Source organism: Triturus cristatus, chromosome 9 (genome assembly GCF_964204655.1).
Source record: "Triturus cristatus chromosome 9, aTriCri1.1, whole genome shotgun sequence".
Classification (NCBI taxonomy): Eukaryota; Metazoa; Chordata; class Amphibia; order Caudata; family Salamandridae; genus Triturus; species Triturus cristatus.
The window spans coordinates 1,240,563,091-1,240,584,588 of record NC_140592.1 but is presented as its reverse complement, the minus strand read 5'-3'; positions in this window follow the sequence as shown (position 1 = coordinate 1,240,584,588).

Sequence of the window (21,498 nt, the reverse complement as noted above, 5' to 3'; positions counted from 1 at the left end):
TTTAGTGTATTGGGGCTGGGTGAGTACAATCCAAGAGTGCTTTGAAGTCTGCACTGGGGGCACATTTGGTGTCCCTGTGCATAATCCAGCTCAAACCGGTTGAAGGGGCTACCAGTCCTGCTCTGGCACGAAACTAGACAAAGGAAATGGCTGTAGCCACCCCTCTTTCCTGACCCTCCCATAAGTGGGTCCCTAGAGTTTGTCCCACCCCTTCCTTGGGTATAAGATAGGAACCCCTGGCTACAGGACTTTAGATTACACCTGGACGAAACTCTGATACAGAATCCTGGAACTTCGATGATCTACAAGGTGCTAGATGACTGAAGAATCTCCCTTGGCGTAAAGGAGTTGCTCCCCTGGCAGGTGGGCACCTAAAACGCATCTGACTGGTTTGCATCTTCGAAGCTCCCGCTGGACTCCAAAGAATTTGCAACACAGGAGGTGGGTTCCCAGACTTCCCAGAGGCCGACCTGAGCTCCCAGGAGAGCTGAGACCAGTAGCCCTCGTGGGGACCGTGGAACCGGAACCCCTGGACACCGTGCACATTTGCAAGTGCATATGCTTCTTGTCAATCCTTGAGGCTGTGCTTTGGGCTACTTGTAGTCCACACCCTAAGCAGTGTCTCCAATGAAGATTACTGGCCGACACTCACCGAGTGTCCCGTGGGCTGGTATTGTGTGATTCCTCTCGATGTCCCTTCGCGATCCCTGGTCCATCAACTGGTGGGTCCCTGGGAAGGCAACTCTAACTTTAATTGGGCTTACCTGGTTGATCCAGACGTGCCCTGACTCTCCATTGCTTGGGGAGTCCCCAGGACCTTGCTGGTCCACACCAAAGCATCTTTTCTCCTCCTGTGTGGATTGCTGTTGCCAAGGCTCGTTGAGTTCAAACCGAGCACCGACACCGCAGCACTCGACATCCTTCGTGGGACAGCTCGAATCCAGCTCCTGGTCATCGTCGATACCTCCTGGTACTTATGGGTGCAGAGTCAAGCTTCACCTCTTCGCACCTGAAACACCCGACATCGGTGGGCATTCGTCTATCATGCCCCTGGTCACTGGCAAGTGACCCAGACTCTGTCCCCTCTGCTTTAAGGTTCTTCTGATCATTAATCCAGGCTTGGATCACACCGGACACTTTTCCTTTTCCCGGCAGCAGCACTTTGCCGCAGATCGCCATTGAAATCAACGACGATTCCTGACACCATTTGACACCTATGCACCCGGCTTCCCTGGGTGAGGTAACTTGAGTACTCCAGGGCTCCCATGGGTGCTGGCCCTAGAACCCCCTAAGTCTAAAGGGGTTTGCTCAAAGTCCTCTCCTAAGTGTCCTTAACTTCTAAAATTCCAACCGTGACTTTCCCATAGAATAGTACTGGGCTCGCGCCTGTGTTCTCGCACTGCACGTGTCCCCCGTGGGTCCCCTGTGTCACTACCTTGGGTGGTTCCTTGGGGTCCCAGCGATTCTACATGCTCTAGGCACTGTGTCTAGTCAAGTCGTGGTTCTTATATCACTTTCTTAATATATGGTTTGGTCCGCCCCTAGGGCCCATTGTATATTGTGCTATTTACTGTCGTTTTAGAACTGTATTATTGTGTATCTTGGACTCTAATCTCATAAAGAGATTAGTAGTGAGTGTTTAGAAATGAATACATATATTTTAAATATACCTTGTGTGGTTCTCCTTTCATTTAGCAATTCAAGAGGTTATAATCTGGTAAACCAAGCTGCTTTACAGTCCTTCAAGACTTAGCCTGAAGGCTGCACTCCATAGCTACCACTAGGATAGCTTCCAATAAAGGTTGTCCTTAACCTATATCCAATAAGGGGTTGTTTGGACTGGTACAGGGAGCCCACTATAACTAGTGGACAGCATATACCAGGCCAACGTCTCACAATCGCGCTGGGAAAACCTTTTTGGGTAGCTGTCGCGCCTTATATATTTAACTAATAATAATAATAATAATAATAATAATAGCTAGTGAATGTCAGTGGGTTTGTTAGTTTAAAACTGATTGTTTTAACTGGCATTTTCACCTAATTATAAAATCCCTTTAATCTTTGTTTGTTCATTGAATTTGTAAGTTTTTTTTAATGCAAAGTAGGATATAATTAGAATTCCTGACTATAACATCGCTTTAACCTTTGTTTGTTTTCAATGAATTTCTAGGGTTTTTTAATGTAAAGTAATATTTCATTATCAAACGTAAAGCCAACCCCACGCCACATATGGCCTTCAGCCTTGTGTGGGGTTGGGTTGGCCGCAGGACCTAGCCGCATGCACGCCTTTGGAATCATAGGGTTGGGTACAAGTCCTGGCCTGCGGCCAGGACCTTCGCCAACCCCCCACGGGCAGCTCTACCGCCGCAAATGGCTTTCAGCCATGCACAGCATGGGGATGGAGGCAGTGCCTGCCATACAGCCAGGCCCTGCTTCCAACTCCCTACATGTGCCCAACACCCTTTTTTATTATTTTTTGGGGGTTCAGTGGATCCACAGATCCAACATGATGCCTAGCACAATACCCCTGGGTCTCCTTCCGGATCCGTGGATTCAGAGTGACACCCAGGGGTGTTGTACTGGATGTTGCGCTGCAGATTCACGGAATCCCCCAAAAACATTTTTTTTAATTGAGCTCAGGGGGGCTTGGACGTTCTAGAACTCCCCCCCACCACAAGGCTCGGGGGTAAGGGTACACCCTACCCTGACCCTTTGTTGTTGTACTTTTTATGACTCAGACCAAGTCCCCAAGTCCTAATATGGCGGCTGCAAGGTTACCTTCAGAGTGCAGCCAGGCAATCACAACACATGATGGAGCTCGCAGATCTACGGATCCAACGCAGATCTATTACGAACCATATTTTTTTAGCCTTAATTATTCAACAGATTTACACCAAATCACAAAAAGCACTCTTCCTGTTAAATTTGGTGTAAATCCATTCAGCCGTTTGGGCTGTATCAATGTCTAAACTTCCTATGAAAAAATGCATGAGGAAAACAAATTTCGGGGCTCCCCCATTTTTCTCAGCACCTGCTTGACAGATCACACAGAAACTTTCCAGGAACCCAGGGTACTTCCCAAGTGTTAGGTGGAGAGCAGCTCCTTTGTTTGGACCACTATACAACACCACCGGCACTCCAAATCTGTTCAACTCAACAGTCTGTTTTTCTAGCAGAGATTTTAAGCATTGAATCAGTGTAATGCCATCCACACCGAGCTAGAGCATGACAAAGCTTTTCACCTTTTTTACAACAAAGACTTTAAGCATAGGATTAGCAAGTGCCACCCATGCCTAGCTGAAAAATGACAAAATCCTTTAACCACTCCAGTCACAGTATTACAGCTTTGGATTGGTAAGATACCATCCAAACCAACCTTGAATTAATAAAAGCAACCCCTGACACGTGTTTCGCTCTTCTTAGAGCTTGTCAGAGAGGTACAGCTTTGTCCAGACACAAGAGGGCAGGGTGAAAACAATGCTGAGTATTCTGTGTAGTTCCCAAGTGTTAGATGGAGAGAAGATTCTTTGTACGGAGCACTCTATAACACCACAGACACTCCAGATCTGCTCACCTCAAATGTCTGTTTTTCCAGCAGAGTCTTTAACCAAAGGATTGGCAGAGTGGCATTCACACCGAGCTAGAAAGCGGCAAAGCCTTTTACCACTCCAGGCACAGTATTACCGTTTCGGATTGGTAAAATACCAACCAAGTCAACCTGAAATTAATAAAGGCACCTCCTGACACATGTTTCACTCTTATTAGAGATCATCAGAGGGGGACGGCCTTGTCCAGGCACAAGGGAACAGCCAGTATAAGTCGAAAAATGCTCTTTCTTGATAAGGGTGCTGAAGAAATAATGCAAAAAAGACCAAGGGACCCTGAGTAGTTCCCATCCATGAGACCGGTAAGGATGCAAAATATTTCTCAAAATGAGCTCTCCATGAATGTTGCCATCTGCTCTGGATAAAGAAGGGTGATGACTGGAAGCCGGCCATTCGGATGCCCTTAGGGCACTATTCATATCGGATCATGCCCTTTGGCCTTACTAATGCTGCAGCAATTTTCCAGAGATTTGTTAATAGCATATTCTCTGACGTCCAGCACTAGTGTCATGTGCTATACGTGAACATCTTCCTGATCTTCTCAGCTTCCCTTCCTGAACCTAGAGTCCATGTTGGTTTCATCATTGTTTGTCTCACTGAAAAACACTTATCCTGTAAAGCTGAGAAGTTCAAGTTGAAAAGAAGAGAACTTGAGTACTTGGCAAATGGCCTCTCGGAAGAGTGGGTTATCTGTGGACCCTTTTAAGATCTCCGCCATCATGGGCAGGCCAATTTGTAAGCCCATCAAGAAGACCCGGAGTGTTTTAAGACTGGTTACTTCTAAAGGCAGTCCTGTTGTGTGTCGATTTAGATACCGTGTATAGGTTTCACGATTTATGTCTTTTTATAGGCACAATTCGCTTTGCCCATATTTCGGCATAGAAATCCTACCCTTATTTAGGCATTATCCATTAGGCCTGGGCTAAAATTCCATTCCGCTCGTGGAAATTGCGATAATTTGACATTTTCCCGTTCCACGGAGAGCGCGAAAATGTCAAAATTTCCGCAATCTGCATTTTACCGGAAATATTTTTTGCTTGCTCGCGCTGTAAAATAATACATTCTCACGTGCGCGAGATCGCCATACCTGAATCCCCGCGTTCGCCGACAAGTTTTCCCGATCCGGTGGCATTCTCCACGAGATGTTGGATTGTTGGTAGCCATTTGTGCTGTCTCGCGACAGTTCGAGCCTGCAGTAACGTCATTCGTCGCGTGATCACTTCTTTCTTCTCGCGATCATGCACCCGTGCCCACGAGCAACCGCATGGGTAAGTTGGCGAGCCGCGACCATGCAGAAAATACCGCGAACGGGCGGGAAAAAAACTTCTGCATCTTCGTGATATTTCTGCGTGTTTGCGGAGATTTTTAACATTTTCGCGATAATTTGCGAAAGTGAATTTCGCAAATTCTGCCCACCCCTATTATCCATGCTGTTAAATGGTAGCGGCAGTTTCAGTCGATAACCTTTCAAGTATTGCCCGGCGGTAATCGCCTCTCATACCATTCGATAAATTACCAATGAAAGAGGCAGGCGCCGGAGACTGGAAGGCAGGAAACAAAGTTTTTATTCCGTCGGAGCAGAACATATCAGATCAGACAGCAAGGTATCGTCACGAGGTGCTCTAACTGCATCTCTGAGGCCTGACCTCTTATACACAGGTTTATGACTTTATTGCAGGGTTATCGTACATGGCACATTCTTGAGATTGTCTTGGAACATGAAAGAACCTCCTCGGAATCCCCACTTCGAGCTCGTTCCCACACATATCTACAGTAGGAGATGGCTATCACACAGCTGGACATTCCGCCAATTCCCGGGGGTGTGTGCGACCGGTCGGGTCTCAGGGGGTAGGGGCTTTGATCTACTGTAATCCCTTTGATGTGGGGTGTTTCCCTTACAGTAGGGGCAATAAACTGCATCCGCAGGGCTAGGTGATGGCCTGGGATCGATTCGGACAATGGGGCGCAGAGGAAGGGGGTTATCAAAAGAGATGCATGACCATGTATGGGATGTCGGTCAGGCGTGGGATGTGGTTCCATGGCAGGGTCGCGCAGAAGGAGAGGGTTTATGGCCTGTGTATGAGAGAGCGGGGGTGGCCGGCGCGCGGGGGATGCTTGCAGCGCCAGGGGGACGCGCTGGCGATCGGCAATGAGCAGGGAGAGACCAGGGTGCTTAAAAATGGCTGCCATGCGCTTTCCTGTGTGTCGCGCTGGGGAGAGACAAGATGGCGCAGATAATGTTCAGTTTGCAAGCTAAATTTCCACAGTCCTCCCTTTTAACATGTCTCGCCAGCTTGTCTAGTTCGGATCTATCCCCATAATACTACGAACTTCCACCTCATAAAGAGCTTTCATTCGCTCTGCTTCAAAGTTCAAAGTCTTAGGGCAGATGCAGTTCATAAAAAGCGAACATAAAGGTGGCAGACACTGAATCCCCAAGCAACATCCACATAGTATCACAATTGGTATTAGGATAAATGAAAACAGCCTCCATCCCCAACTTCTAATATTGTCCCAAAACCAACTCCCCAGTGACCATTCTTCTTGCTCCTGATGAACCTCTGCGGAAAGTCTGTGGAGGTGTTCAATTGCTTTGTAGACTGAGGGTGAGTTATCCGGTACGTAGGTACAACAGCTGGACCCAATGATGCGGCATGCTCCTCCACGATCAGCCAGAACCACATCTAGAACGAGGCGGTTCTGAAGAGCCACTAGGCGGATGGCCTGGAGCTCGGCGGTGTTGTTGGCGAGGATGCCGGCCGTAATGTTCATCGCCGTTTCGACTGCCTGGGTTAAGTGGCGGATGGCACGGCTGTTTGCCATTTGACCCCAGAGTGGAACAAGACCTTTTACTGCGTCCATGAACTGCGCTCCGGTGGAGTCGGCTTGCACAATGTCTTTGGCACGTTTCTGTCGGTGATGGTTTGCTGGAGCCACATATTTCGGAGGAAGGACAAAGGCGATGTAGCAGGTGCCTCCCCAACCTTTCGGAAGCCAGGTGTAGGCCTTAGTACCACAGACGAAGTACATATTCGGGGAGGCAACAAAGGAGGGTGGATCAACTGAGTCCGGATGATGAGGCAGGAGCTGTGGCCCACCAGCTGCGCCCCCAGGCCTTCGAGGCACACAAATCCAGTGATGTTGATGACGGATAGGGCCACTGTTAGGGTGGCGGCCGTCCGTTTCCGGAGGTAAGAGAAGGTGGGTCTGGCTGGGTTGTTGAACACTTGCATTTCAACTCGTTCTTTGGCAGGGATGTCCATGTGAAAGGAAGTGTTTGATCTCAGAGGACAGAAGGGGGCAGAAGTTCTTCCAGTTTTGTTCAGCCAGAACCCATGGTAGAAGTGTGACATAGTTCTGCCGGAAGTGGCATTGTCCTTGTAGCTTTCCTGCAGGAGTATTAGCCAGGCGAGGCAGGAACCATGGACAGAAAAAGGTGAAGGGATGAAAGGGATAGAGTGTCCAGTGGCATGTGGTAGCAATCCACAGATCCAGCAATTAGTGGCATTGGCGGCAAGAATATGTTGGTGGGGCAACTGCACAAAAGAGTTATTCCAGAACTCCTTACGTCTTTCTCGGAGTTGGGGTGAAAGTGAGATCAGATGGTGTTCTTTCATGGTGATAGGTTGAACGGTGGTCAGCAATGTCTTATGAGCGGGTGTGCTCTCCTCCATGATCCAGAAGGTGACCATGAGGAGAAGGCAAAAGAGAAGGGTAATGAAAAGTGTAATAGTCTTTGAGCTGTGCATTCTGTCAGTCTTTGGGTTTTTGTAGTGGATCTTCGGACGTCCGGTTGCTTCCATCATCTTCATGTCGGGCGCTTCCATCACCTTCAAGGAACTCGGTAGCGGGCAGAACCACAGACTTTGTTTAGTTTCTCTCCTGGTGGCCTTTGAGCTGGCTAGGCTACCGCTCTGAGATTTCCACTTAGTTTGTGGTCTGCTTAGCCGAAGTTCGTCACAAGTTATACCCTTCCTTGGATGGCACGGTGGGATCGGGATAATTCACTAACTCAAGTGTTTCTGTATCTGGGCAGTGGCGCAGGGATGGTCGGTCTTTGTCCAGAAGTTCTTCTTGGGCGGTGATGTTGTCCGTGGTCGTCAGGGTCGGTGATACCTTCTTGCAGTGGTGTGCATGCAGCCAATTACGTTTCCCCTCCACTCGAAGAGCTGTTCGGGTGGTGATCAGGACTTGCAGGGGGCCTGTCCACCGGGGCTCCAGACTCTTGGTGCGCTGGAAGTTACGCACTAAGACGAAGTCACCGGGTTGGATGTCGTGTCCGGGGCCCCTGGAAACATCGGGAATGGCGTGCAGCACCTGCTGATGGATAACAGACAACGTTTTAGTTAGGTTATACAAATAGTCAGACATGAGGACGTCCGGGACGTCGTGGATGGATGTTGGCTTTGGTGCAGTCCAAAGGTTCATGGGCCGCCCGAAAACGACCTCGTAGGGTGTCAAGTGGTGTTTAGTGGGGGTGGAACGCATTGATAGCAATGCTAGCGGGAGGGCGTCTGGCCATTTCAGTCCTGTGGTTGCAACTATTTTTGCTATCTTAAGCTTCAATGTGGCATTATGTCGCTCAACCAAGCCGGCAGATTGGGGATGGAAGACCGCATGGAATTTTTGTTTTACACCCAGCCCCTTTAAGATGAGTTGGATAACCTCGGCTACAAAGTGGGGGCCGTTGTCGCTCCACAAAATTCGACAAAGGCCGTATCGGGGGAAGAATTCTTTCAGTAGTACTTTTGCGGTAGTCATAGCGGTGTTGTCGTGGGTTGGGTAGGCTTCCACCCACTTGCTGAAGGCACACACAACGACAAGTATGTACTTCAAACCCTGGCACCTTTCTAACTGGACATAGTCCATTTGTAGGACTTCAAAGGGGTGATTGGGAACCCCAAACCCTCCCCGGGGTACAGAAGTTCCTTTCCCAGGGTTGTGTTGGAGGCATACCAGGCATTGTTGGACCAGACGTTTGGCTGAGTCTGGGATTTTGTCGTTGTGCCAGACTTTTGAGATGAGTTCGATCATGGGGGCAGACCCTATGTGTGCGGGGGAGTGTGCCATGGTCAGCATGGGGATCAAGTATGAGTCAGGTAGCAACCATTTGTTCGAGTCTTTAGTTCGCCAGCAACCGTCATCGTCCTTCAATCCCACCCGGGCCCATTCAGTTAATTCGTGTGGTGTGCTGGCTAGTTGGATATCCCTAATCGTTTCCCTAGCATCCTTCCATTTCCCAGTTTGTGACCTGGTCACGTACATATGGGTCGTGGACCTATTCTCGGCTGTGGTTCGGGCAGTAATGTCAGCTAGTGCATTTCCCTGTCCTATAATGTCTGTCACCTTCTTATGTGCCTGGCATTTGATCACAGCCAGCCGTGTGGGGAGGAGGACTGCTTCGGTCAGGGCAGAGACTAGATCTCCATGCAGGATGGGTGTGCCATGAGAAGTCAAGAATCCCCTCTCTTTCCATAAGAGCCCAAAGTGGTGAACAACCCCGAAGGCGTACTGACTGTCTGTGTAAATGTTTGCGGTTGTCCCTGCTGCCAGGATGCAGGCTCGTGTGAGAGCAATTAGTTCCACCGCCTGTGCGGATCGCTGTGTGATGCGGGCTGTCTCAACAACTGTTCGGGCTGTGGTGACTGCATAGGCAGCTGAGGTGGTGCCATCGGGGAGCTTGATGCATGAGCCATCCACCCACAGTTCTCCGTCAGGGTCCGGGAAGGCAGTATCCCGGAGGTCAACCCTACTCTTGGTCTGTTCGTCGGTGAGGGTCACGCAGTCATGTATAGGGGACGCATTGGGGTCAGCATCAGGGAGAGGTAGTAGAGTAGCTGGATTCAGAGTGGTGCATCGTTTCAATGTGATGTGGGGTGCGAGCAGAGTCAGTTCGTAACCAGTCAGTCGTGCGCTAGTCAGGTGTTGAGTCTTGGTTTGGTTCAGGAGGGTGTCAACCGCATGGGGTACCAATACTGTGAGGGGGTTCGAGAGCACAATCCCCTCACTTTGTCGGATGGAGACAGCAGCGGCGGCTATTGCTCGAAGGCAGGCGGGCAAAGCTCTGGCTACAGGGTCAAGAGTGGCAGAGAAGTAGGCACAAGGGCGTTGTTTAGGGCCTATGGACTGGGTTAGGACAGACAGCGCACATCCCTCCCTTTCGTGGGTGTAGAGGGAGAAAGGTTTAGTGTAGTCTGGGGTTCCTAGGACTGGGGCCGAGCAGAGGGCGTCTCGTAATTCTTTGAAGGAGGATTGGCATTCGGGTGTCCAGGGGAGGGGGAAGGGGACATCTTTAGCCAGCAGGGAAAGCCGAGGTTTTACGATAAGACTGAAGTTTGGCAACCATTGTCGACAAAAGGAGGTGAGGCCTACTAGGGACCGCACTTGCTTCTGAGTTTTGGGAACAGGGGTTTCTAGGATGGTCTGAATTCGGTCAGGGGTAAGTTTTCTCCCGTCTTTGGATAGTAGGTGGCCTAGATATGTTACTTGGGGTTGGCAGAATTGCAATTTCTTCCTGGAGACCTTGTGACCGTTCTCCGCGAGGAAGTGGAGGAGGTGAATGGTGGCTGTGACGGCAAGTGGAGTGGTGTCGGCCGCCAAAAGAATGTCATCGACGTACTGTATTAACACCACTCCATCGGGTAGTTGGACTGCATCTAGTTGCCTCTTGAGGGCTTGGCTATAAATGCTGGGACTCTCAGTGTAGCCTTGGGGTGCCCTACAGAATCTGTACGAACGGGCTTTTAAAGTGAAGCCGAACAGGTAGCGGCTGTCTGGGTGGATGGGGATGGAAAAGAATGCGTTCTTGAGATCAATAACGGTAAAGGTGGTGGCAGTGGATGGAATCAGGGTGAGGATGGTGGTGATGTCTGAGACCACGGGGTACTGAGGTATGACTACTTTGTTAACTTCTCGTAAGTCAACAATAAAGCGGTATGCTTTCTCATCTCCCTCGCCTTGCTTCTTTACAATGGGTAGGATAGGGCTGTTGCAAACATTACTGACTACTTCTTCTACCACTCCTGCATCGACTAGGGACTCGATGATTTCCACCAATGCCTTCTCGCCTTCGGGCGATATCCGATACTGTGGAAGCTTTGGGAGCACTGCGTCCGGTCGGACGGTTATGTGTACTGGGTCGATCACCATGCGCCCTACATCTGAGTCGGTTTTAGCCCATAGATGTGAAGGTAATGTGTCGAGTAGGGACAGGTCAGCATCGGTTATAGAGAGCATACGCCGTGTGTGACAGGGTCTGAACAGATCTGGGTTATCGTGCAGGATGACTCGAACTCCGTCTGGGGAGCATCTGATGGTAGCTCGAAAATGTTTTAGCAAATCAAGTCCCATAATAGCATCGGAGGTGCTGGAGGAGAGCAGACAGGTCGTGTCAGTGGCGTTATCTTCTAAGTCAAAGGAGATTGGTGCTGATAAGGGGTTAGTGGAGGGCGTTCCATCGAAGCCTATTGAGGTTACGTGTGAGCCAGACAAGGGTGCCCTAGGAATCAGTCGTTTAGATAACGCACTACATGTCGCCCCAGTATCTACCAGGAATGGAGATTTTGTGCCCAAGACCTTAGCGGTGACGTAAGGACCTTGCTGGTCAACACGGAGTTCGACTGGATCCCTCACTTGCCCCTGGCGGTCCTATGCGAAGTCATGGGTGCTTTCGTAGTCGGACTGCTGACACTGGTTTTGTCGGGGGCGATCAAAGGTGTTTGGTCTGCCTGGTCTGTCGTTGATGGCGTCGTTCGTGTACCCTCGTCCCTGTCCTCTATTTCTGGGGTCATATGCTGTGTCTCTGGGGTCCCTATTTTTGTTCAATTCCAGAAGGACCGGGCACTGGGATTTCCAGTGTCCGAACCCTCTACAGAACGCACATTGGTTCCCATCTAAGTCTCTCCGTCCGTTGTAGGGTGCAGGTGTATGGTCTCTAGGGGGTAGCTTTCTAGGGGCGGTTGGTTGGTAATTCCCTTTCGGGGGTTCCCTTCCTATGGTCACCCCTTGCAACTGTGCTATCATTACCCTCTCCTTCAGTTCCTTTTTCTTCCTCTCTGACGCCCTATCGTTCTCATTCTTTTGGTTTTCGTAGTATTGGGCCATCTGGAGGATTGCTGCGGGTTTGGAGGCTGCCCAACTACTCTCGCTGGTCTGTAGCTTCTGGGAGACTTCTTGTGACAGACCTTTCACATAATTCTGGACAAAGAGGTGATGTCCGGTTGCAGTGGTCATGTCCTGGCCACTATAATCGGAAAACACAGTCTCGAATCGGGAGAAGTATTCAGACACATCCTCCTGGGGTTTCTGGCGACAAGCCGTCACTATCGACCAGTCTACCTTTCTTTCTGGGATTAGAGTCTTCAACTTCTGTACAATCTTGTCTGGGAGCTCCAATATGGCTTTCGGGGGTTTCTGTCCCGGTTCTCGCTGTTTATCTATGGTATCGAGTTGTACCCAGGTATATCCAAACGGCTCAGCATGGTCAACTTTCCGGATTTGCTTCCACACATTAGCCGGCAGACATAGCCCGAAGAACAAGTCGATATCTGCTAAAGTCATTATTGTTGAACCTAAGGCTGTACCCAGTTCGGTGTAGAAGGCAGTCGGGTTCTTTCTTAAGTCGGGTAGAGTTTTTCTAAAGGTCAAAATATCTTGTCGGTCCCATGGCTGGTAGACCCAATTATATACAACCCTTCCCTTCGCATCTTGGTGGTTGATGTCGTCATGTGTTCCCTGACCTCGTGGGGGGACCCAGTAGGGGGCGGCCTCTTTGATGGGCATCATGGTATCAGTCCTTCCTTCCTGGGGCTTAGTCGCTATGGGGGTTTCTGCTTTGGTGGTCTGCCTGTGTTCTCTAAGGTGTCGATAGACCTCGAGTGTACGAGTGAAGAGGTTCGTCACATCGCCCTCTCCTTCTTCCCCAATGTCTACCTTCCTATATAGGGCCGCTAAGCCTTCGGGACCTTTATCGTGGTACCTATCCTCATATGTATTCAGAGCGTGATGACAAAGTCGTACGACAAAGTGTCGTCTGCGGTTGTCGGCATACGAGTTATACACGTCTGTTATATACTCCTCACTTTCCTTACGCTCCACCAGTGTCTTTACTATCTTGTCGATTCCTGTTCGTTCATCCTTCGTTAGTCGATTCATTCTGGTGGACTCTTTCTTTCTCATCTCAGGGTTATCCAACGTTATTGCCGACGTTGTGTTCAGTACAAGAGGCTCGGCCGGCGCGGAGGCTGTGAGGACCGAGGCCCCTGTACTGCTTTCGCTCGTGTTTGGGGGTTGTGGGTGTTGCACTACCGATTGGGAGGGTGCGTATGGAGGGGGCATGTAAATGATCGGGGGACCTAATAGTAATTCATCATTCGTTTGTTGCTTAGAGGACAACTCAGGGTAGAGCACAGAGGGGGTCCTAACAGCGTACTGGCCTGATGTTTCGGGCTCCTGTCTTAGTTTAGTTTCCCTTCTCTCCTTTATTTCTTCTTCTAACTTTCTAGCGGCAAGGTGAGCTGCCTTTCGTAATTCCTTTTCTGCTTTTACTTCTTCCCTCTTTTTTCGTCGTGTTGCTTCTTTGCGCCACATGCCGATACTGTCAAGCATAGTAGGCGTCGTCTTATTGCTACGCAGAGCTATTTCTAGCATTTCTATCTTATGGTCGTCGAAGGATCCCATCAGTGGCCACTGACTCTCGGGGTCCTTCCTTGTATATTTATGCCATAGCTTGCTATAAGCTATGGCGACTAGTCCATATTTAGTGAACATGTCCTTATTAGGGGTGCCTTCCAGTGGAGCCGGATGGTTCACCTCTAATAAGCGGTCCGGGCAGAACCAACTACCGATCAGTGAGGAGAAGATAGGCATGACGGGTTTCAACGGGGACAAAAGTCAGCACTACCTATCTTTTCACTGCTTGCAAAGACTAGACAGAATATCTCTATTCCTCGTTATTTGTAAGCAGAGAATACCTCCAAAGAACCAATATCGAACAACTAGTGTTCGGACAATCAATCAATCAATCAATGGGGAGATAAAGATAGGCACGACGGGTTACAACGGGGACAAAAGTCTGCGTTACCTACCCTTCACTATTTGCAAAGACTAGACAGAATATTTCTATTCTACGTTATTTGCAAACAGAGAATATCTCAAAGAGCACTATTCTTCAAAACAATCAATGTTCGGACAATCAATCAGTGGGGAGATAAAGATAGGCACGACGGGTTACAACGGGGACAAAAGTCTGCGTTACCTACCCTTCACTATCTGCAAAGGTAGAGAGAGAGAGAGTATTTCTACTCCTCCCCGTTTGTAGACAGCGAATATCTCAAAGAGAACAATCAATGAGCAATACTAGTATTTCAAACAATCAATCAATTATTTCGCAATTTGTCGTGTTTCACGACCTTACCCGGACCGCGTGGACAGTTTCTCGTCTTCCGCCTCCAGCGCCTGATCGTCCTCTACTCTCCGTATTTGCCGCGGCACTCCTGATGGTTCCCAGTCAGGACTGTAGATCACTCGAGAGAGGTCTGCTCGGAACCAGTGAAGTTCGGATGATCGGCTGCCAGACGAGGGTCTATCGGGCAGGAGCTCTCCCGATCGTTGCAGTCGTTCACTCTGTCGTCAGGACCTCTCCCACTGGATCCACGTGTCGCTGATGGGCCCCACGTTTGGGACGCCAATTGTTAAATGGTAGCGGCAGTTTCAGTCGATAACCTTTCAAGTATTGCCCGGCGGTAATCGCCTCTCATACCATTCGATAAATTACCAATGAAAGAGGCAGGCGCCGGAGACTGGAAGGCAGGAAACAAAGTTTTTATTCCGTCGGAGCAGAACACATCAGATCAGACAGCAAGGTATCGTCACGAGGTGCTCTAACTGCATCTCTGAGGCCTGGCCTCTTATACACAGGTTTATGACTTTATTGCAGGGTTATCGTACATGGCACATTCTTGAGATTGTCTTGGAACATGAAAGAACATCCTCGGAATCCCCACTTCGAGCTCGTTCCCACACATATCTACAGTAGGAGATGGCTATCACACAGCTGGACATTCCGCCAATTCCCGGGGGTGTGTGCGACCGGTCGGGTCTCAGGGGGTAGGGGCTTTGATCTACTGTAATCCCTTTGATGTGGGGTGTTTCCCTTACAGTAGGGGCAATAAACTGCATCCGCAGGGCTAGGTGATGGCCTGGGATCGATTCGGACAATGGGGCGCAGAGGAAGGGGGTTATCAAAAGAGATGCATGACCATGTATGGGATGTCGGTCAGGCGTGGGATGTGGTTCCATGGCAGGGTCGCGCAGAAGGAGAGGGTTTATGGCCTGTGTATGAGAGAGCGGGGGTGGCCGGCGCGCGGGGGATGCTTGCAGCGCCAGGGGGACGCGCTGGCGATCGGCAATGAGCAGGGAGAGACCAGGGTGCTTAAAAATGGCTGCCGTGCGCTTTCCTGTGTGTCGCGCTGGGGAGAGACAAGATGGCGCAGATAATGTTCAGTTTGCAAGCTAAATTTCCACAATGCTAAGCAAATACAGGCATGGCCACCCACATCCGTTCATCTACGTCACAACGAGTTCTTGGGAAACCAGACTCTTAAGCCTATAGGACTTCCCCTTGCTTGGCTATTGATTTCTCCAAGAACTCATTTATTATGCATGAACATCTATTTCTTAGGGGTTCATTCATGACGTTCTTCTGCCCGACTTTTACGTCAATACTGGCATTCCTAAACACCTTCAAGGTATAAATATACCTTCACTTACCATGGCAAACCACGGTTCGGCTGCCTACTTGCACAACGTGGCTCGCCACGGCAAGTTCGGGAGGAAGTCAAGTCCCCGCCTGACGCACTGACCAGATGCTCTCATCCTCCTTGCAGAGAATCCAGCTCCAGTGTTTCTGACTCCTCTTGCGGGGTGTTAGAGATCGAGACTCGGAAAGAGATTCCAACCTCACTCATTCTAAGGTATGGAGCGGACTAGAACCTAGAGGGACTTTTGGCAAATCTTGGCAACTATAGCTAAACCAGACTATAGACAAACAGCACCTACTTCTTACCTCGTACTACACTTAGGTTAGGTACACTGGGGTAGAACTAGCTAGAAGTATCAGATGAGTATTAACATTTTAGCCTGTGTTATTTATGTATGTATTTTTATGAAAATCTGTCATAGCTACAAACCATGCTATTGCAGTATTATTTTATCTTACTGCTAACTGTACATATTGTACTCCGCAGCCTGTCTTATGATTGTAGCAGTTCATATCTCTTGTACGAGACATAAAACTGTTCAATAAACCCTTTTTATTGAAACGCCCGTCTATCCATTTCTGTGTAACTCTGTAGAAACGAAGCATGCACGATTGACTGAGTGAACCTGTTATCTATTGTTTCCACGATTCTGAGATTGTTCCGATTCTAAGGGAAACAAAGTTGTCATGTTTATGCGGTTGTCAGAAACTAATCCCTTCTTGTTTATTCGAGAAGTTTCTAGTGACCTCTGAGTTAGCTGGCACACACAAGTAATTATGTTTAATGTACTCAATAGAGACATACTGACCTCAGTCCTATGTCAAAACTATAGTGTATATTATTCCAATGCGCAGAGCCTAACAGGGATATAGGAACTACACTACAGTCCCTTAAAAACTTTGCTGACATGAGTAGCCGTATATCTGCCACTTTGAAGGAGGAGAACTTAACTATAGCTTTTTCTGGGACCACTAAAGCCGAGGAAGCCCTTGTCAATCTTAAGGAGGCTTTCACCAAAGCTCCTATTCTTAAACATCCAGATCCATCCAGGCTATCCATAATGGTTACTGATGCTTCACATGTTGCCTTCGGAGCATTGCAATTTTAGCTTTAGGATGAGGGGAGCCTAGAGCATCCCATTGTTTCTCTCTTCCACGTCCTGAATTCATGTGAGCAATGGTATTCAGCTCTGGAGCATGAGCTCCTGGCCCTCAGGCATACCTGTATGGAGTGGCGACATCTTTTAACCTTTTGAGGTTCGGCCAGACCATTGAAACCTTCAGTTTCTGAGAACACAGGAGTAAAAAAAACAGTGTCAGTGGTGTTGTGGAGTGATTAACACAGAGGAGCTGTTCGCCACCTAAAACACACTGGGACAAGGAGAAAATAGGAAGCAACAGGGACAAAAAGAAAGACATTAATACAAGGAAATAATGACAAACACACTGGGACAAGGTGAAAATAGGAAGCACACAGGGACAAAAAGAAAGACATTAATACAAGGAAATAATGACAAACACACTGGGACAAGGAGAAAATAGGAAGCAACAGGGACAAAAAGAAAGACATTAATACAAGGAAATAATGACAAACACACTGGGACAAGGAGAAGATAGGAAGCACACAGGGACAAAAAGAAAGACATTAATACAAGGAAATAATGACAAACACACTGGGACAAGGAGAAAATAGCAAGCACACAGGGACAAAAAGAAAGACATTAATACAAGGAAATAATGACAAACACACTGGGACAAGGAGAAGATAGGAAGCACACAGGGACAAAAAGAAAGACATTAATACAAGGAAATAATGACAAACACACTGGGACAAGGAGAAGATAGGAAGCACACAGGGACAAAAAGAAAGACATTAATACAAGGAAATAATGACAAACACACTGGGACAAGGAGAAGATAGGAAGCACACAGGGACAAAAAGAAAGACATTAATACAAGGAAATAATGACAAACTCACTGGGACAAGGAGACAAAGATTAGCACACTATGACACAGAGACGATGACGAGCACATGGCTCCAGCGGGCATTGGCATGTACATGGAGAAAAGGAGACATCAGCGCATCCACCTGGGGCACAGAGACACTGGCGGTGAGACGAGGACCCGGGGCATGGACTTGTGGCCCGATGACACACCTGCACACCTTTCAACAACGCCTCCAACCAGAACAGCAACAACACCTTCCCCAATCACTCTGTAAAACACATCAAAAGTCTCCGGCCTACCAGAGCGCCGAGTGCAGGGCACATCCTCTATCTTAGTAACTGACTCACTACCCAGCATGCTTTGGTGTGACGTCATAACAATGGCAGAGGGTCTGTCCACAATGTGACAGTATAACTTTAAGGAAATAATACGCTACTACTCATGTCTGTGGCTGGGTTGTGCTTTATATGATATATATGATGCCAGAGTCTTATAATATTCTTATAACGTTTATTATTCAATTCCACTAGTCTCCATTTGATCGACCTCGGTAGAATGAAAGCCTGAGTCAGGATGCCAACCACTCATTTGCAGGTTATTTTCAGAACTCTTGGGCACACGTGTTAGCACGAGTCTTGTATGTGTCAGGATCGGCTCTGAAACAAACCCGCATCAGAACACGGCGGGAACTGGGTCAGGCGTTTGTTGCTAATCTACGAGGCACCGTTATCAATAACGCGGTCACGATGGGTTTTAGAAACACGTGGAAACATTCCATTAGGAATGAAATAATGTAGCATGTGTTAAACCGCAAGAAAGTATCCCTCCGGGCTGTGATGTAAAAAAGAGCTCTGTAAAAAACATAACCTGAAGATGGAGATACAAGGGATCTTTGTGTGATCTTGTGCCAGAAACCTCCTGACAGATGCCACGTGGACAAGAATAGGGAGAGAATCGGTGGGGTGGGGGGGAGGGCGTAACAGACGTGAGGAAGCGAGACAAACAGGGGGGCATATCAGCAACAACCAACGATAATTATCGCTAAGCGCACTTAGCGCTAGGATAATTATCGCCGGCTATCGCTGGAGTCTGTCGCGGAGATAGCGCGCTATCAGCAACGCATATCTCCAAAGCAATAGAAATCCAAGCGTTAGCTACAAAACAGTGCGATTATCGCTGGAAAACCGGCGATAATCGCACTGCGACAGGCGATACCTTGCTGATAGGGCAGGGTGGATTTAGCCATGTAATCCACCTCCCATAGGATTACATGGCTAAATCAGATTAAAAGCAGGCGTATAGACACCTGCATTAAGCGCGGTTAGCGCTTCTTTTATTATCGCTAAGCAGGTTAGTGATTTCCTTGTTAATTGGAGAAATGTCGTTTGGCGACATTCTCCATGTAAGTTTGGCAAGGTACGCTCATTTTGCATCTCATTAGAGATGCAAAGCTGGGCGTTATGGGAAAGAGCGCTAAGGCAAGGATTCACGTGATAGCGTGACCTTGCTGATAAGGCGATAAAATTATCGCCGCTTTTCGGCCGAAAATGGACACAAAAGCGGAGATAATTTTATTGCGCCGCCTTGATGATATGCCCCTGGGAGAGATAGTGAGATGGATAAAATAAGAAAGAGAACGGGGAGAAAGGGCGAGATGGAGAACACAAGTGAGAGAGAAAGAAAGTGAAAAGCGATGGAGAGGGGGAAAGCGAGAGACAAGAGAGAGAACGAGGGAGAGAAAGAGCGAGAGAGACAGTGCAGAGAAAGGAAAGAAAACGAAGATGAGAGAGGTAGGAAGAAAGAACGCAGAGAGGGAGAGAAAGGGGTACGGTAAGTTACAGGAGAAAGAGCAAGCGAAACAGCGAGGGAGAGAAAGAGGCATGGAGAGAGAGATGGTGTGTGTTTGTGTGTGTGTGAGAGAGAGAGAGAGGGGAAAAAGAGAGAGAGAAAGAGAGAGGGCACAGCAGAGAGAGAACACATTCAAATGCTACAAACTATGGAGTGACACACACAGTCACTGGCATATTAAGCGGTCACAACGAAGATTCCCAAACACATAAACCTCATGTCCAAGCACTGTGTCAGGGTCCAAAAACAAGCATTTGCAATGCAATCGGTCTCGCCTTTGGGACTTCATATGTATTTAGCTATGCAGCACATTAGCCTGGGTGCTGAAACATCTACTGTTCTTTAACAAGGTGGAAAGTAAGCACCAAACTGTGTGAGACCCAAGGTATGGGAACACATGGAGAGAAATGTGCTGATGTAAGGTTTTTTGTTGGACAGGAAGAATGGCGCTCAAGCTGAATTGTGCATCTGTATGATGAGCTATTTGTGTACGGTGCCAACCGGTCGAGGGGAAACACCTTGAAACCCCCGTGTAGATGTGAGTCCAGAAACCCACAATTTCAAAACAAAAACAAAGTCCAGGGCACACGTAATGAGTATCAAGACACGTTCCGTATGATATTAGTGTTCAAGACACGATATTTGATCCACATATGGGATATGTGAAAGCAACCAGCCGACACGTGTTTCGTCACATGTGGGAGTAATCCCGTGACTTCTTCAGGGCTGCTCACATCTGCATTCCCTTACTGCTGGTTGTCACCACACGTAGACAATTCACTATGTGTCAGGATCATGTCACTTATTTTCTCTCTCCCGCTCAGTTACAAATTGTTATAATAACCATTACGTCTTCACCTCACAGAGTCACCCTACTAATGCTCTTGTCTCACTCCACTCCCACTACATCCGCCTCACTTCTCACCTAGGGTTTCCACCTTATCACGGTGCCTCACTACCACACGACTAGCGGATCGAGTCGGACATCCCTGGCATCCCCCACTCCTAAATGTTTCATAGCACTGTTTGATTCCATGTTTTGTATCACCCACCAGCCCTGAAGAAGTCACGGGATTACTCCCACATGTGACGAAACACGTGTCGGCTGGTTGCTTTCGCATATCCTCACTAAACACACGTGATAATATTCATCTGGTGTGGATCAAATATCGGGTCTTGAACACTAAAATCATATGGAATGTGTCTTGATACTCATTACGTGTGCCCTGGACTTTGTTTTTACATGGAGAGCAATATTGCCTTTCAGCGGGAAATGGTATAGTCCAAAGCTCTGTTTTTAATATAAAATCAGGGCCTTCGGTGGTCATATCACTGAAAATACAAGATTTGAAAAAAATATAATTTTTCTCCGGGTGCTAGTGGAAGACAATTTCTATAGACTGGAATCTAGAGAATTCTAAAGTGATTCTAGTATTTTACTGACCTCTGTTGGTCATTTTCTATCAAGTAAGTTAAATAGAGGCAGTTGGCAGAAAAATTAAAAAAAGAATGTCCCTCAGCAGAAAGCAATTCTGGTATTTTACTGACCTCTACTGGTCCTTTTTTATTAAGATAGTTAAACAGAGGCAGATGAACAGAAAAAAAAGTCCCTAAGCGGAAGCAGACAAGTCCTAGGGCTGATCTCCAGAACCCACAAAGTACATACACATATAAGTATATACTAATATATAAGTATATACTAAAGTATACACAAGAGGTCTCGAATGCTCGACCTAAAAAGACAAGACAGGCATTCATGGAAAGCAGAACCAGGCCGAATATATCAAGGTAAATGAATGAATTATAGATTTATAAAGCGCTGGACTCACCCCTAGAGGGGTATCTCTGAGCTATAGATGGAGGTATAGGGCTGGGATAGGCGATCAGTTGTCAAAGAGTTCAACTTTCAGGAGTTTCCTAAACTTCAGAAAATTCAGGCCCTTACGTAGATGAACAGGGAGTGAGTTGCAGTATCGGGGGGGGGGGTGAGGGGCAAGGTAGGAAAAGGTTTTGCCACCCGAATAAAAATGGCTAAATTGAGGGTTAACAAGCAGAACCTTCTCTCCAGAGTGCAGAGATCTGCTTGGTAGGTAATGAAGGAGTTTTTCCGCGAGATACATGGGACACCTATCATTGATTGTTTTATGGACCAAGCTGCAGATTTTAAACTTAATTCTTTTACGAATCGCGACCCATTGACAGCGTCCCAACAATGGGAGAAATGCAGTTCTAGAAGGCATATTGAGGGCCAGACATGCTGCCGAGCTCCGAACCACTTGCAACCTGTTCAGCACGGCGGTGTCTGCTGCTGTCAAAAGGGCATTACAGTAGTCGAGCCGA